Source organism: Euprymna scolopes, chromosome 28 (assembly GCF_053919585.1).
Source record: "Euprymna scolopes isolate OS-2025 chromosome 28, ASM5391958v1, whole genome shotgun sequence".
Lineage (NCBI taxonomy): Eukaryota > Metazoa > Mollusca > Cephalopoda > Sepiida > Sepiolidae > Euprymna > Euprymna scolopes.
Window position 1 is genome coordinate 71,720,426 of NC_136509.1, and position 19,511 is coordinate 71,739,936.

A 19,511-nucleotide genomic window follows, 5' to 3' on the forward strand; every position below is an offset into this window, starting at 1 on the left:
TTTATTTAGAATGACAAACATTGACCAATAAAAATGAAATTTTCGGTTCTTATGTAGTTTTGGTGCGGTGCTGAAATATATTGTTATTATTTGGAAAACCATTCTTACGGAGTAGGTGAGGGTGTTTTCTAACTATTTTGTGCTTCCACCTTACATTTGTTAGATATTAAAAAAAAATATATGTAAACATAGTATGGTTACCATCTGCCATCGTATGCACCCGGGAACAATATCTCCTATAAAATTAAACCACATTTTGGTGCTTATGCATTTTTGATATCACGCTATTTTTACATAGTTTTTGTTTTTTTGGTTAGATTAAACTTTCATGATATCTTTTTCTTATTTTTATTTTTACTATCCTTCCCATGTTACGAATGCCTTTCAAAATATTAACATTATTATTTCAGCACAGTAAGAAAAAATCTATAAGTACCCAAAATTTTATTTTTATTACTAAAACTACAAATTGTTAGGTGAAAGTACAGTTTATTATGCATTTATTTTTTACATTGGCGAGGGGAAGGTGTTTTGTAGCTATACTGTGCTTTCAGCTACAGCTAACAATTTATTATTAAACAATAAGATAGCGTGAAATTATTAAAAAAGGGCAGATTTGCCGTTTAGTTGTACAAATAGTCTCCAACCCTGTTATAAAAAAAGGAATAGGTTGAGTCGATACCGGTGTACATATATCGTAAGCAGAAAGTTTGTTTATATTTACTTGATTATTGAAAATATAATCCTGTGATCAGAATTTAATTAAAATTAACAACGTTGTTTAACAAATAAAATAGAGAAATAATGAAAGATCAAGTTTTAAAACGATTTAATGTGTTTTATTTTTATAATTTAAAAATAAAAACATAAAAAAATATAAATAAAATGTTGGTTTTGTTCTCAAAAAGAAATAATGAAAGATAAAGTTAAATATTGAATTATTGTGGAGACGCATCATCATATGCATCTGAGTACAATATAAAATGTAAAATCAAACCAAAATCTTATTTGTATTGTTGAATGTTTAAAATTATAAAATAAAAATTTTACATTATAAAATAAAACACATTAATCATTTTAAAATTTCATTTTTCATTTCTTTTTTATTTGTTAAACAACGTATTATTTGTATTGTTTAATGTTTTAAATGTTTAATTATAAAACAGTAAAAAATTATAAAATTAAACACATTTAATCCTTTTATTTGTTAAACAATGTGCTTAATCTAAAATACGTTATACATAAACAGACTTCTTGATATATTCCGGTGACGATCCAACGTGTCCCTTTTTTTGATAACAGGGTTGTAGGCTATTTATACAACTAAACGACAAATCTGAAAAAAAAAAAAAAAATATTGTGACATTATACGTCAGTCGATTGTTGGGGTTTTGCTTTTTTTTCACCATAAATTGTTAGGTTAAAGCTTTCTTTTTTTTTTCTCCAGAAAACTTTTAAGAGTGAAAATATACTTTTTTTTTTTTTACAAGAAGTTGATTTTTATAAAAAAAAAAATGAATGCTTTCCCTTCATTAAAGAAATTTTTAGGTGACGTACAGATACGTTTCTACAAAGAAAACCGTTATTTTCTTTAACCATTCTTACCATGGGGAGGGGATGGTGTTTGGTAACTATTCTGTGCTTTCAACTAACAATTTATTACAAAAAAAAAAAAAAAAAAAGTCTTAACGTGGGGAGAACTGTGGTATTCATTCCAAAAGCCATTTTTAATATGACGTTCTTAATATGATGATTTTGCCATTACACCAAATTGAGCCACAGCAATGCGTGGCAGGGTACAGCTAGTATAATTGAACATATGAATAAATCATCAAAAACGATAGCTATATTGGTTTTGTTTGAATCAATGAACGTCATCACAAACAAAAATGATCAATCCGAACGAAACCGGTAAAAGTCTCGTTTTTGATAATTTATTATCGTGTTAATTTATTTTTCTTTTTGTCTTTCTTTTTTTATAATATATCGTGCATTTTAGCTCCGACCTAGATTCCTACAACCCATCTATCTACTAACAGAAACTTTAAATGAACTAATTAGCCCATAAATTCCCAGCAAATACAGTGTTAAGTCTACACATGAACTGATGCATATACTAAAAACTAAGCCACCGGACAACAAAATCATTTCATTATTTAATGTAGAAAGTTTATTTCATAATGCACTCGTAGCTGAAGCAATTGATATAATTATTAATAACATTTATAAAAACCTGTCTATTTCTCCACTCAAAATTAAAAAAAAAATAAATAAAAAATAATGATTATTAGTCTGCACTACACAAGTACCCTTTTATGACACTAAATGTAACATATATACTCAAATCGATGGAGTTTCAATGGGATCAGTCTTTGGGCCGATCCTGAGTGAATTTTACATGACAGATCTAGAGAACAAATTATTTAAAAATAATATTAGCGGGACCTGTAGAAATTCCACAGGGACTCATTCATATGTAATATATTGATGTTGGCATTCTGTAGATGGTCAGTGTTAATAGAGACGCTCTGATACTATTGTAGTTTTTTTGCTAAAACTGCAAAAGTATTCATCTAAGCTAGCACGAAAGCCCAGCAAAGCCTGGTCATAAAGTACGTTTAAATATGATATTTTAATTCTTGCAGATTACGTATATATTATTATAGAGTTACTATTCTATCTATTTTTATATATTATAAAGCTGCGATTTCAAAAATAAAAAAAGATATATCCATATGACTTGGATGCATTAGCTTGAATCGAAACCGAAATAAAACCTTAGGAAAAAATATACGTATATATATATATATCATTCAACCACGGTAGTGGTTGAATATATGCTTAAGTCCGAAATTGAATGAATCGAGACACATTCAAACCCTCACCACTAATTCCGTTCGCAACCAAATTTCAAACAGTTTAGTTGGATAGAACACCTCATTAGCTACATTTTGAAAAAAAAATTTCGAAAATCGATTCAGTAGAAAAAAAAGTTACAACAAAATATGTGGGTTCACAAACAGGAGAGTAAGTACATAAGTGACTAACGCTTTTTTTTTTAATTTTGCATAACTTTTTTTGTATATAAATATTTTTTACTGCGATTTTGCCAATATGACATGTTAGCATAACGGTTAGAGTACCGGGGGTTGGTGGAAAGATTTTAGGTTCAATCCCGTGTATCGTTTTTTTTTTTATAATTAAAAAACCGAACTTTTTTTTAATAACTAATTTTTTTTTAACTCTCCTTATGATTTTATGGCAAAAAATGGTGAATTTATCGATTAAAAATATTAGTGAAATCTATGATATACATATTCTTTAATGAACTCAAATTTTTCGTTATCACATTTGATGAAAAATGTAGTCCCATTTTGGCAATGCGTCTGACCAATGAGGCTTTTGAACCCGCGACCAGCACTGCGATGTCATCAGCAGCAGCCTGGGCATAAATATTCCTATTTTTAAACTCCTTTAAAAGAGGATTCAGCATACAGTTCCATAGTAAAGGTGATAAAATCCCACTTTGGGGGTTTAATTTAACTACTTCCCTTTTAACAGTTGCCCTCAGTAGTTCTACTTGAACTGTTCTGTGCCTCACCATATACTCAATCCATCAGATGAGTACTGGTGGCACATTGAGTTCTCGTAGCGACTTGAACATACTACTGAAGCGTATGTTGTCAAAAGCTCCAACGATATCTAAAAAGACACCGAGTGCCATCTTCTTTTTTGTTAGTTTACGCTCTATACAGATCACGAATTCATGAACCACAGTCTCGGTAGAGACCCTGGCTCGGAACTACTGTGATTGAATGATAAATATTGCATAAATGTGTGTTTGAGAGCTAATTTTTTTTGACAATTATTAATAAATATTATAAATTTATATATTAATACAATAGCAATGCCTGGAAAAATCATGGATTATATGGAAAAATGCGCGCATGAAAAGTAATATTCTTAAGATTTTATTAAACCTGGAAATGTAAAGGACAAGAAATTCAACCTGGAAAAGTAAAGAACAAGATATTCTAGTAAAGTAAAAAATAAGAATTTTTTGGACTTAAAATATTGCAGCTAAAAATAAAATTTGAATATTGATAAATATTTTATTTATTATTTGCATATGTTGTTGTTTATTGTTGAGTTAGAAAGAATTAAATGATCCTAATTATAATATAATAAAATTATTAATTTTTATGTAAATTATAAAATTATTAATTCCATCTACTAACTAACTAACTAATGAATTAATTTTATTCAAACAATTTTCACTACATAAATATATGCAAATAATAGGGGGGAAATAAGTTAAATCCAGCGACTGACACCCTTTCTAACTCAACAATAAACAACAACATATGCAAATAATAAATAAAATATTTATCAATATTCAAATTTTATTTTTAGCTGCAATATTTTAAGTCTAAAAAATTCTTATTTTTTACTTTACTAGAATATCTTGTTCTTTACTTTTCCAGGTTGAATTTCTTGTCCTTTACTTTTCCAGGTTTAATAAAATCTTAAGAATATTACTTTTCATGCGCGCATTTTTCCATATAATATATAACTTGAGTTCCTTCAGCCATAATCGAAACTGAAACCAATACTTATGAAGAATTCTTGATAAAATTATTCATTAAAAAGAAACAGATGACTTAAGTGCCATCAGCTATAATCGAAACCGAAATCAAAACTTATGAAAAATTCTTGGTAAAATTATTTATGACAAGAAATGGAAGTACATAACAATTAAACGACCCGAATATAAGCGTGATACACAAAATAACACATGCTATCGTATTAATATATAGATAAAGCCTCCTATATATAGATGTTATGTCGATGATATCCTTGTTTTAGTGGAATATAATAAACAGTTGGGTAACGGGACAGCACTACTGTCAAAGGAAAAGTAAGATGCCTCCTTTTTCTCTGCTAGTCTGTGGAAGATCTTAGGCACGGTCAAGAACCCACTTAACCCCCACCCCCCATTCATGGTAATGTAGGTCATGTGAGGTCATTGAAAGCAGGTTACTGATGTAATATGGAAGCAAACAAAAAATAATTCTGTTCATAGTTTCGTATTTCGTTGTGCTGAGCAGAAGATATCTCTGGATAAAATAAAATAATCAGGGCAATCGCCCAGTAAGGGCATTGCTCGGACAGAAAGGAACTGCAACCTACTGTGTGTATAACCGCAAAGAAAGCTATGGTGATGCATCTGACTCTTTGTTTAAGAAACAGCGTGAACAGGGTTCTGAATCAGAACACCTCGCTTGGAATTCATGAATGTCCCGAGGGAGAGAGATAGATGGAGAGCCATAGCCGTCAATGCCTGTACCAGGGAGGACACCACTTGAATGAATGAATAAACAATGAACAGATATACAAACTACAAGACGTTTTTTTAAACAAAAAAAAAACAAAACAATCTTCTTATCGACTCTTCCAATAATAGATTTTACACTTCTGCATACAAAAAAAAAAAAAAAAAGCAACAAAAAACAAACAACATGAATTTCAGCCTCCTGAACTTCAAAAGTGAATGTCCACAACGTAACAAATTAAAAAATTACTAAATCACACAAAACTGATCTCATTCACTAAAAAAGCATTACTTATGAAAAAAAAAAAAAAATCTGAAACAGATAATCATCAATAATCACTTTACCAACTGCATAGTTGATGAAGAAATAAAACAAACCCTCTTCAGTCTGTGCAAATGTTCTTTTTATAGTCTTTGTCTTTTTCCTTACCGTGACGTCACTTTACACACGGCTCGACATTTTAATACAGTCACCATATGTGCAACTATGCTCTGTATAAAACTGACAATCCACCTCATTAACCATAATACTTGACCGTCTTTTGGCTTTGGTAAGTGCTCACTCATTAGTATAAAAAAATGTTTGTTTTCCCAAATTTACCATTCTCCACTGCCCCCCCCCCCCCCCAAAAAAAATGAACTAAGAATTCGGAATTACAGTAAAACTCTGAGATACAGTGTTTTGGGGTTACAATGTGGAATATGATGTTTTTTCGAGCCTCTACATTACGGTATTTGCCCCGCTTTACAGTGTTATTTATAATGTTATTTGATTATATACATGCATATTATATACTGTACTGTATTTTGTTACTGATGTTTAATGCCGTATCCCGGGGTTCTACTGTATTCACATATGTCCATTTTTGTTTTTATAGTACAAGATCATTTCTTAATTTTGGTATTTTTTGAGTTCAACAAAGGGAGGGGAGGTCAGTGGTCCATACGTTTTCTCGGATAGACGTGGCCAAGGATCTGGAAGCATCCAACGGTACGCACGTCTCGCCCGGTTTTATCTTGATCTTAAAATGGCCGTTACAATGCGTGCACCATTATTTCACAGATTTCAAAAAAACCATAATAATATTAGCCAGCACCATGATGCAAATTCTATTAATATATTTTACCAGAACAAAATGCAACCAAATATTAGAACCATCATTCATAGATGTTTAACTCCAGTTAATAGCAACAGTAAGATTAAACTTATTTATTACTAGCCTGGGTACCTGGCGTTGCCCGGGTGTTTAGAGGTGTGTGTTGAACGATAAAAAAAAGTGGTATTAGGCAGGCAGGCAGGCTTGAACACATACCATGAAGGAGGAAAAGAATGTGAAAAAAAAAGTGACGTCTTTGCTGTTGCACCCATTGTCAAACTGTAAGTGACGAATGTTTAAATTAAGGTTAGTCAATCGAAAAGAAGACGATGGCTTTCAAAAATAGCGGCAAAAAATAGCGACCCCTCCTTGTAGAAAGTATCTAGTTGAGGGTGAAGGAATTAATGTTTTTAGCCAATTTTCTGATATTTGTCGTCCAAAGGGTTGTGCTTTCAAACGATACCAATTTCGTGAAAATCTTTTAAAAAGATTGTTTGGTTCGTAGTTTAGGCCATTTATTGATCTGCGTTTATGAAACAATTTTATTTTCAATTGATTTCACCGACTTGAATATTTAATTCTGATCAATAATTTGTTTGTGAATATACAGGAAATAGAGATGAGCTTTTACCCTCGCATGGTACGATTTTAAAAACAGAATTGTTCAATAGCAGCAATTAAACAAAGATTGTTGGATATTCAGGACTGAAACCTGGTGGACAAATAAGACACTAACTGAAGTTTAGTTGTACAAAATATGGTTGCATTGCAGAAAGGATTTCGAATTTTGAAAATAATTCTATGGTTGGCATTTTTTTTAAAGAGGGATTCACCCTGTATTTAAACTTTACATGGGATTCTTAGATGTGCAAGCACTTTGGAGATACAATCGACTGGGGATTCTATTCTTTTGACATTTTCTCCTTTGGAAGAAGCCAGGGCAAAGTTAATTTGTGACTAACGATTAATTGATGACTTTACAACCCCACCCCCTCCAGCTCCCAAATTGGGGCCTCTAAACTGAATGTTGTTAAAAGTCATATCCAGAACCGGTCTTAGGTAGATAGTTTGCTTAGTTGTTAGGGTTCGGAAGTAGTGTAGACAGAAGTATAATAATTAAAAAAAATAAAATAGTTAGGAATGGTGAGGTGAGGTCGGTGAGAAGCGGGATGGGGGGCTGGGGGCTTGTTCGGGATGGTTGCTGAGGGGAAGTGGTACCTAAAAATATTTTGGAAAAGCTCTTAATGTCAAATGAGGAATTTGGCACATTGGCCAAAAAGTTTCAGTTGCGAAAAACTTTCCATTTCCTCTTGACGCTGTATTTGTGCCATTTCTTGAGTTTTAATATAGAAATAGCTGAAATGATCGTCATTTCTTAACATTTAGATAAAGGTCTCTTTTTTTTTTTTATTTCTTATGGCTTTGTTTTATCAACTTGATATGTATTCGCACACACAAAACGCTTGTAATGTTTTCAGAATTTTTCAGATAACAAATCATAATTCGTATCATTTGGATTCTTCGGACTACTGTTCTCATCTTGAGTGTTATTTTTTTTTCACAACTTTTCGATCGATATAACCTCCAACTTTTGTAGATGTATCTTGTTGAATTCCGGAATTTTTCTGTTAAACTTGGAAAATCTGTATAGAATTTCAAATCGAATCCTTTATTTACGGACAGGTGCCTGTGATGTAGTGGATAAAGTTCTTGGTAAAATTCAGTTAGAAGTTGCACTCTTCTGGAGGTTGACGGTTTAATCTTCAGTAGGGGAAACAGAAATACAATTATGAATTACTTAAGATTTCTATCCAGTCATGGTAAATGGAATGAGAGTATGCTACCCCCATGGACTAAATAAAGGGTTCCATTTGAAATTTCATGCAGATTCGTGATATCAACTAAAAGATTTGTTAGTTCGACAGAAAGATTCCCGGGTTTTACAAGATACACCTGAAGAATGTCGGAAGGTACATCGACTAAAAAATTGTGAAAATAATACTCAAGATGAGAACAGTATTCCGAATAATCCATATAATTCAGAAACGAATCTGCCTTTTAATATAAAAACTAGTGGATTATGTCCCTTGAATTTAAATTGTATCTATTTCTCTGTGGTTGTTTTTTTTTGTGTTTTTTCTTTGTGTATTGTTTTTAAGAGAAAATAATTCCGTGTGACATTCTCAAGGCAATCTATCTAAAAATTAATAAAAAAACAAAACATGGCAGACTATGGAGATTATTCGTTACATATATCAAAGAAAAAAATGGATGTTTTCATCTCAATGTTCCATTGTAAGTGATCCTGATGAACAACATGGTGGATATGGTCAGAATCCTGCAAATGTTAATCCTTCGGTACTTGTGCAGTTTACTGTACATTTTCTTCTGCAAGCACCGGTGGTTGTTTTTTGTGTTTATAATGCAAATTCATGTAACGTTTAAACGTTAAATGAGAGGAAGCACATGGTCCTTTATATCAACACGTATTTTTGCACATGTGCGTTTTTGCCAGTGAGTGATCAAGTAATCAAATCAATGAAAGTTTTTTGCATGGGGTGTTTCTTGTAACGCTGTAAGGCTGTACACTTGGGACCTAACACATTGTAGACTCTGTCACAAAGGACACAAAGACAAGGAATAGGAAAGAACTTCAACTAATAAAAGAACTTTATTCCTCCTTCTACCATCACGCATGACTTCTTGTTATGGCCGCGACGTCACCCGCGTGTTTCTATCATGATTTCTAACGTGATCCTTATCCTCTCTTTCTGTCTCTCAAACATGATTATCAGTCTGTGCACACATTCTTTTTATAGTCTCTTTCTTTTCCCTTACTGTGACGTCACTTCGCACACAGCTCAGCATTTGGATACAGCCGTCATATGTGCGTCTGTGCTCTGTTACATTCTTTCATAGTCACTTTTTGTCGTTGTTCATGGATGGCCATGATCCTCTCATGATAGTTGACCTTTCGCCTCCTCAGTTTAGCTAGGCGAAAAAAGCTACTTGTGCATGAGAACACAGTGGAGACTTGCTGAGTTTTCAAGGTTTTATTTAGAGAGAGAGAGACTTATTCATTAGGGAAGAGACCACATAAATTATTTACTTAATTTTCTTAATTTAGTCTTAAGGATGGGCAATGCATGGGCAAAATTTTTCTCCTAATGTAACTCTCACCAAAATTCATACTAGTTAACTTAATCGCTACTTACTGCCGTAAGGTCTTAATATATAACAATCTATACCCGTCCCCTGCAAAAACAAAATTACCAGAAAAAAAACTCTTTATAGTGTATGTACCTGTGACAGAAAGAAAATATTATACATGAAAAAAAAAAATCACATGAATTAATCAAGCAGTTTAATTAAAAAAAAAAAAAGAAAAATCAAATTTTATGACTTGAGGAACGACAATCTCTCAACGCCGTTTTACAGGACACGGGAGGAAATTCCAAATAATTAAAACTTTTGCTATCTAATTTGCATATATATTTCCGGTTTGTACAAACACATGTAAATCATATGGAAAAATAAAGCAATTGAGAAGCAACATTGAAAAAAAGAGTCACTCATTCTTTAACTGCTCGCAGAATCATTAAAAATATTAAAATTGTTGAAACAATATGTGTATGACTATTTTAGGAGTGACAGTCAAAAATGTAGAAATTACTGAAAGTTAACGGAGTGAATGCTTATTTTCCAAAAAACATGCATCAATTTTTAGCATAAAGCATGAACAACATAATTTTATATATAACCTTTGTTTACAGACCTATAATGATAAAAGGGAAAAATCGACTTAACTTGATTATATAGATATAAATGTTGGTTCGTTATAAAGACTACTGACCAACAAATCTTTGAATGATCGATGAAATTGATTGTATCCTTCCATTCTAGTTTTTTTTTTTTTTTTTTTTTAATTTTCTTCCTTTGAAGATTGTAACATTGTGTATGGGGCAACCAAACCAGCTGCCCACATTGTCCTGCTTTTTATTGAAACCAATCGCGAGTTCTTTTTAGTATCCTTGCTGTTCCCTTAAGTACAATTGTCTGGATCTCTTTTGCACTTGGTTCACCAGGAATATTAGTTATGTAGGACCAGGTTCTTCTTCATAAGCCCTGTGGCACCTATAATAACTGGTATGATTGATATCTCCCTAAGATTCCAGTTTCTTTCAGCGTACATCAATAGATGTCTTCATGACAGACACTGGAATATTTTTGGCTAACTATATATGTGCTAGACGTTTTAGCCTGTTAAAAACGGGCAAAAGTTATAGCCCGTTAACTTAGAATGAGTGCTTTATGTCGAATTGGTGGTTGAATATAGTCGCATTTGTACACATTTTTGCATTAAATACTAATCCCTTTTAGACTATTACTGTGCATTGAATGGATACCATAATATTTAGTTCGCTGCATCTTATCATAGCAAAGTGCCTGAGGGAGTATCTATACAAAGATGATGTTACAGAGTCTTAGCTTTGTACGACGTCTAAGTCTCTCTCTCGGTTCAAAATGTTGAGATCCAGCAACAAGCAAGAGCAAGATAGCCAGCAACAAATTAAACTGCAGACCAGCTTAATGCGGGTAATGGTCTTCCGCTTTATGGTTTTTTAAATCAGAGATTTGCTTCTTCTAGAAAGGTTGCCTTCACCACGGCTTATGGGAGCCCTCTCCACCCCAATACACATATGCACACACACAAATATACACGGTGCTAGTTGGCCGTTGACCCAGAAAAAGAGTTCATTCGCCCTTTGGAAGGTCTTGTTTTTAATCCTTCAGAGAGACTAGCCCTCCTCACCAAACAAGTCTGGTGGGGGAACCAGTTTAGTCGCCGGTGACCCGACCATGTATATATATCTATTGTGGTCAGGTCATGTCATATGCTACTGGTACCATGTAACCCAGTACATACATACATACATATACTAAGAGAAATATAATATAGATTAAAAAAATACAGATTTTGCTGAAATATGGTAAATTATTATTTCTGTCCTAAAAAACAAACCATAGGTACTAATATGTTAACTACAACTTATAGTTAATAACACAATTAAAATGGAATATTAAAACCCAGAAGGAACAAGTAAAAAAAAAAAAAAAAAAAAAAACGGAAGTTGTACGAGTTGAACAAAATGAGTGACTAGTTTGAGCTGTAGTTTTATTTTTAGTAAAGCATAAAGAATGTTGATCGATCAATCCGGTTTCGGCTGGAGAATAAAAGAATATATATTAGTCTGTTGACATTGTGTCAGTCTTGGGCTGATGTTAACTGAACGTGTCCACAATAATGGATGGTTTTTATTGTTAAATTGACTGCAACTGGACTCATGTCGATTCCGAGTTGACTTGCTTTGAATCAAAGATCAAATCTCTGATCAGATATTCTTACTAATAACAGATGAAACTAAGCCTAGTTGTTAGAAAAATAAAACGAACCTATATGTTTGTGTTATTCTGACCGATAAGCTTAGGCATAAGTCTGTGACACACACATATGTTTGCTTTTATTCAACTTATTTTATGTGTATATATCTATTGATATAAAGTTAGGTATGTGTATATGCTTATATATTTGTACGTATAGGATTCACTCCTAAACTAATTATCTGGTGTTACCAGGTCAGGCTGTTTGAAGATATAGGCTTCCTGACTTAAATACATCAAACACCGATATTATTGTTTTGATCTTTCAAGCCCAAAACAAAAGCAACACTCTTTCTCTACAAAACAACCAAACTAAACATGATGAATAAATATTTGAGGATATGACAAAATTGAAGCATAAAAAAAAATGCCAAAAAATGATTGACCTGAAAAGGGTTGATATGCCATAAAGCAAAACAACCAAACCAACGATCATGAATAAATATTCAGAAATCTAAACAGATTTAAGCATGAAAACTTTTCCAAAATAACGGGATTCGGCATTAAATAGCCCGAAAAGAGTTGACACCACTAACCAAACCAAGCCTAAACTAATTAATTTTTGAACATAATGCTAGGCCTAAGGGGTTCGAATGTTGGCTATATTTAGTTTTATACAAAGAGGGTGAACAAAAGGTGGAAACTATTCGTGAAAAATCCCCTCACTCCTGCTTTTTTTAATGTGAAATTTTAACAACATACATTAAACATCAATTAATAAATATTCTTCAAATTTCAGTTTCTTTTGAGTATTTTAATGAGTTTTAAGAGACATTATAAGGACATATCTTCCCATTTGAAAATTTAGATATTTCAGATTTGCATTGAATTTGATCCATCATTTCTACAATTTATATAAATGCAGCTTTGTCTGTGCGTGCGAGTTTGTTCCTTATAGACTCCTAAACGGCTGAACAAATTTTCTTTAAAATTTACAGAACTTTAGTGTATAAGTCTGTGAGTGATCTTAGTTAAGTTTTATCTCAGAATATCGCCGATAATTATCAATAATCGAAACCGTTATTTTAATTTATCTATCATCGGCAAAGCCATTTTTTCCGATGTCATCGCTTAGCAACAATGATAGAACAACGGGCCGTGAAAATTCTACTGTGGGTAAGTTGATAGTGTTTTTTTTTTTTTGCATGATGTGGTCTGTAGGTTCATACTCCGTACGTAAATTTCTTAATTTTTTTTTTTCGCTAACGGGAAAGAAGTTTATATAAATACTTTTATAAAAGAAACAATAGGTTCTCTACAGTGCAATGTAGAGTAACATATATTCTGGACTAAGTTATTGCATGGAGGCATGTGAAGCTTCCTCCCGGGCGATTTCACAGATTTCGATGACAATAAAAATATAGGAGTGTTAAATACTCGTTGAATTATCGTTCAATCCTGGGCAACGTCGGGTCTTCCTGCTAGTTTCTTATATTTCAATCTTTGTAAGAAAACATAAAAGTGGTGCAAATATGTTCTTTTTTGTTTGTTAGATGAATAAAAATGTCTCCACCAGACAAAGGTCAAGTAAAAATCGTACCCTTTTTCTAGCTTCCAGACGAAACCATTTCAAGTAGTGAGAAGGAACAAGAGAGCAAATAGCAAGTAAGACAGCCCCCCAATGTACTGATAAATAAATCGTACACTCTAAATAGAATATCAACATCAAATGCTTTTTGAGGTCATCAGAAATTATAATGATTTATCTATGATAAATTTCATTTTTATTTTCATCATCAATTTCTCTTATTTCTTTAATTGCTCCATCTAGTATATTAAGTTTTTTATTATCTTGATAGGTTCTAATTTTAAGAATATGAAGCTTTATACACATATATATTATTTATTCACTTATATTCCCTTTTCATATATACCAATCCTTATTTAAGCAGCTCAATGTAATTACAGAGCATATAATGAATGAATGACAAAAGTCTATATTCCAAATTTCATAATGCTTTAATTCAGTTGACACACACACACACACACACTCTCTCTCTCTCTCTCTCTCTCTCTATATATATATATATATATATATATGTGTGTTATATATATATATATATATATATATATATATATATATATATATATATATATATTATTTTTATATATATATATAGAGCCATATTTTGTGGACACCCTGTGTGTATATATATATAATGGAAAAATGGCGTGATGTAAGAAAATTATAAGGTATTTGCAGCTTCTCTTCCAATTTTCGGATTTTTTAATCATGTCCAAACGGATTTTATTTCCTTTTGGTGAATTGATTGTTCACTGATTGATATAATAATTAAATGATTGATTTTGTGCTACGAAACAGACACTATCAAAAATTATAAGTGTCAACTGAATTAAAGTAATAAATTTTAAGATGGTCAACATCATAAAATTTGGAATACAGAGTTTTGTTATTCATTATATTGCTCTGTAATTACATTGAGCTTCTTAAATAAAGATTGGTATATATAAAAAAGAAATATAAGTGAATAAAGACAATTTCCACAGAAATATATATATATATATATATATTATTTTTAAAATACAATTATCCACGGACACATGTTTCGTCGTGTACGACTTATCAGGGCTGAATCTAGCGAGATTCAAAATTGGGAAAATGGTAAGAAACCTCAACTCTCACCACTGGACCACCTCGCACGATTATTTGGATATATCGCGATTTACGTAGATGTTATTTTATTTTATTTTGTTTTTGCGATATTTTTGAATGAATTCAATTATTTATACGAAAGTGCATTTTTATCTACGAGTTGGGAAAAATTTTCCCTTTTATCAATTTAGTACTCTCAAATTACTGGGAGCGGCAGCGGCATATATATTGTTTTTAAAATATAATTATCCACTGACACGTGTTTCGTCGTATATATATATATATATATATATATATATATATATATATATATATATATATATTATGCAAACAAAATTTGTGCACATAGTATATACATGCGGTTTATACACACTATTTATGCATTTATAGTTTTAATATACCTTTTCCCTTTCTCTGAATGTATACATGTACGCAACTGCAAAAATGTGATTATATATATATATATATATATATATATATATATATATATATATATATATATATGCGTGTGTGTGTCATATGTGTATATAAAACTGGTTGGCATGTGTGCATGCATTATGGTGTAATTTTAGAATGTGTGAAGATAATTGCGAAACATGATTCAAAGGCCAGCTCATACTTCTGGGACAATAAAAATCTTCCTTCATGTATATTCATAGATATATTTGCTTTCATAGATACGCATTAATTTTATATACGAATTCCTGTGATCATAATCATCTTTTCCTATCTCTATCTCCTCCAACATGTATGTGTACGTATATGCACATGGCTATGTATATGCAGAATGTACATATGCATATATGTATTATATATCTTTCTCTACATATGTATACATATGTACAGATGTAAATATATGTGTATATATACATATATATATATATATATATATATATATATATATATATATCTTATTCTGTAACTGCCTCCACCTATTTTGTATATACTTTTATATGTTATCCGCCCCCCTCTCTCTTTCTCTCTCTCCCTCTCTCTCTCGCGAACTTGTAATATCCTAATTAGCGTTAGGTTGTAGATAACAAGTTACACTACACAATAACACATGCAGTCTTTTTAGTTGAGACCAAAGGAGAACAAATAAGTAGGAAGAGTTAATTGCGGTCATAAAACACATATAAATGTGTAAGTCTTATATCGTCCTCCATCTTGGTTTTCATACCCCCCCCCACTCCCGCCCCTAGCATATACTCAATATCTAAAACAGACGAAACGGAAACGATGTCATTAACTTAAGCAATGCTATCTTGACAACAAACAGCAGACCCTACCAAAACCAAAACGGACGAAAAAGAGAGAGAATTTATCCTTTGTCGCAGATAGTGGAATCATTTGTTGTTATTTGTTCACATTTGGACGATAAATATTTAAGAAAAAAAAGGGGGGGGGCTCTTTATTATCGACGACTTTCTGTTGAGTGGACTTTGGGTAAATATGAAAATATCAGATATGTCCATGATCCCCTGGCGATTTGTTTTATCATCTGCCTCAGATGCGAATCATTTCGACAGACAACATGAATCAGGATCACGACTGCATTCGTAGAGATTTAACGTCTGCCATAATGGGATATGGAGAAACGTTTACACGACCAAATAAAAGACAAGTTAGTCGAATTTAACCCGACCGGCTAAAAGAGAAATATATGAAGGATATACTAAACAGAATATATGAAGCACAGCCATCAATAAGTAAGATTTAAAGATGAAAACGAACGATGAGTTTTAAAAATGAAAACGATCGATAAATAAGTTTCAAAATAGAAACGAACGATAAATAAGTGTTAATGAAAATGAACGATGAATAAGTTTTGAAAATGGACCGTAAATAAGTTTTAAAAAATGAAAATAAACGATAAATAAGTTTAAAAATGAAAATGAACGATAACTTTAACAAATGAAAATAAATGATAAATAAGTTTTAAAAATTTAAATAAACGATAAATAAGTTTTACAAATGAAAATACACGATAAATAAGTTTTAAAAATAAAAATAAACGATAAATAAGCTTTAAAAATGAAAATAAACGATAAATAAGTTTTATAAATGAAAATAAACGACAAATAAGTATTACAAATAAAAATAAACAATAAATAAGTTTTAAGAATGAAAATAAACGATAACAAAGTTTTAAGAATGAAAATGAACGATAAATTAGTTTTACAAATGAAAAAAGTTAAATAAGTTTTTAAAATAAACGGTAAATAAGTTTTACAAATGAAAGTAAACGATAAATAAGTTTTACAAATGAAAATAAACGATAAGTAAGCTTTAAAACTCAAAATAAACGATAAATAAGTTTTACAAATAAAAATAAACGATAAATAAGTTTTACAAATAAAATTAAACGATAAATAAGCTTTAAAAATAAAAATCAACGATAAATAAGTTTTACAAATGAAAAATGATAAATAAGTTTAAAAAATAAACGATAAATAAATTTTACAAATAGAAAATGAACGATAAAGAAGTTTTTAAAATGACAATAAACGATAAATAAGATTTAAAACTAAAAATAAACGATAAATACGCTTTAACAATTAAAATAAACGATAAATGAGTTTTACAAATGAAAATAGACGATAAGTAAGTTTTACAATGAAAAACGATAAATGAGTTTTAAAAATAAACGATAAATATGTTTTAAAAATAAAATAAACGATAAATAAGTTTTACAAATGAAAATAAACGATAAATTAGTTTTAAAAATGAAAATAAACGATAAATTATTTTTAAAAATGAAAATGAACGATGAAGAAGTTTTAAATATGACAATAAACGATAAATAAGCTTTAAAAATAAAAATAAACGATAAATAAGTTTTAGAAATAAAAATAAACGATAAAGAAGGTTTACAAATTAATATGTTTTAAAAATGAAAATAATAAGTAAGGTTTAAAAATTAAAATAAACGATAAATAAGTTTTAAAAATGAAAATAAACGATAAATAAGATTTAAAAATGAAAATGAATGATAAATAAGTTTTAAAAATAAACGATAAATAAGTTTTACAAATGAAAATGAACGATAAATAAGTTTTAAAAATAAACGATAAATAAGTTTTAAAAATTAAAATAAAGATAGATAGGTATTACAAATGAAAATGAACGATAAATAAGTTTTACAAATGAAAATAAATGATAAATAAGTTTTACAAATAAAAATAAACGATAAATCAGTTTTAACAATAAAAATAAACGATAAATAAGTTTTAAGAATGAAAATAAACGATAAATAAGTTTTATAAATGAAAATAAACGATAACTAAGTTTTAAGAATGAAAATAGACGATAAATAAGTTTTAAAAATTAAAATGAACGATAAAGAAGTTTTAAAAATGACAATGAACGATAAATAAGCTTTAAAAATGAAAGTAAACGATAAATAAGCTTTAAAAATGAAAATAAACGATAAATAAGTTTTAAAAATGAAAATAAACGATAAATAAGTTTTACAAATAGAAAATGAATGATAAAGAAGTTTTTAAAATGACAATAAACGATAAATAAGGTTTAAGAATATAAATAAACGATAAATAAGCTTTAAAATTAAAATAAACGATAAATAAGTTTTAAGAATAAAAATAAACGATAAATTAGTTTTACAAATTAAAATAAACGATAAATAAGTTTTACAAATGAAATTAAACGATAAATAAGTTTTACAAATGAAAAACGATAACTAAGTTTTGAAAATAAACGATAAATAAGTTTTAAAAATAAACGATAAATAAGCTTTAAAAATGAAAATAAACGATAAATGAGTTTTACAAATTAAAATAGACGATAAGTAAGTTTTACAAAGAAAAACGATAAAGGAGTTTTAAAAATAAACAATATGTTTTAAAAATAAAATAAACGATAAATAAGTTTTAAAAATGAAAATAGACGATAAATTAGATTTTAAAATGAAAATGAACGATAAAGAAGCTTTTAAGATGACAATACACGATAAATAAGCTTTAAAAATAAAAATTAACGATGAATAAGTTTTATAAATGAAAATAAACGATAAATAAGTATTCAAAATGAAAATAAACGATAAATTAGTATTAAGAATGAAAATAAACGATAAATAAGTTTTACAAATGAAAATTAACGATAAATAAGTTTTAAAAATAAACGATAAATAATTTTTTGCAAATGAAAATAAACGACAAATATGTTTTAATAGAAACTTACGATTAATAAGTTTTAATGAAAACAAACGACAAATACGTTTTAAAAATAAACGATAAATAAGTTTTAAAAATAAACGACAAATAAGTTTAAAAAATGAAAACAAACGACAAATAATTTTTAAAAATAAACGATAAATAAGTTTTAAAAAATAAATGATAAATAAGTTTTAAAAATAAACGACAAATAAGTTTTAAAAATTAGTGACAAATAAGTTTTAAAAATAAACGATAAATAAGTTTTACAAATGAAAATATACGATAAATAAGTTTTAAAAATAAACGATAAATAAGTTTTAAAAATTAAAACGAACGACGAATATGTTTTAATAAAAACGAAGGAAAAATAAGTTTTAATGAAAACAAAGGGTAAATAATTTTTAAAAATGAACGATAAATAAGTTTTAAAAATGGAAAAAAACGATAAATAATTTTTAAATTTCGCTAATTACGATGAACCCCACAAGAAAGGTTTAGAAGGAATTCTCTCAGACACCTATAATTTTTCAATAGGATTTCTCTTCTAACTTTACTAAACTTTTTCTTACTAATTTATTAAACTTATGAAATTACTTAACCTTTTTAATAATTTATTAAATTTATTAAATTATTGAACTTTACTAAACTTTTTAACTGGTTTATTAAATTTATTAAATTACTTAACTTTTCTTGCTAATTCATTAAATTATTAAAGGACTTAACTTTTTACTAATTTATTAAACTTATTAAATTACTTTACTTTTTTTTTTACTAATTTGTTAAATTGACTAAATTACTACCCTCCCCGAGAGTGACTTTCTTACAATATTTGTTTATGTTTTTTCGTGGAC

The 19,511-nt window shown here is 29.5% G+C and overlaps 1 protein-coding gene across 2 annotated transcripts in view; it reads left to right on the forward strand.

Annotated features, from left to right (window-relative positions):
* LOC145249691 (centlein-like) overlaps positions 1-19,511 on the forward strand; it is a 1,118,615-nt gene that overhangs the window by 179,132 nt on the left and 919,972 nt on the right. The gene's annotated exons all lie outside the window — the stretch shown is intronic.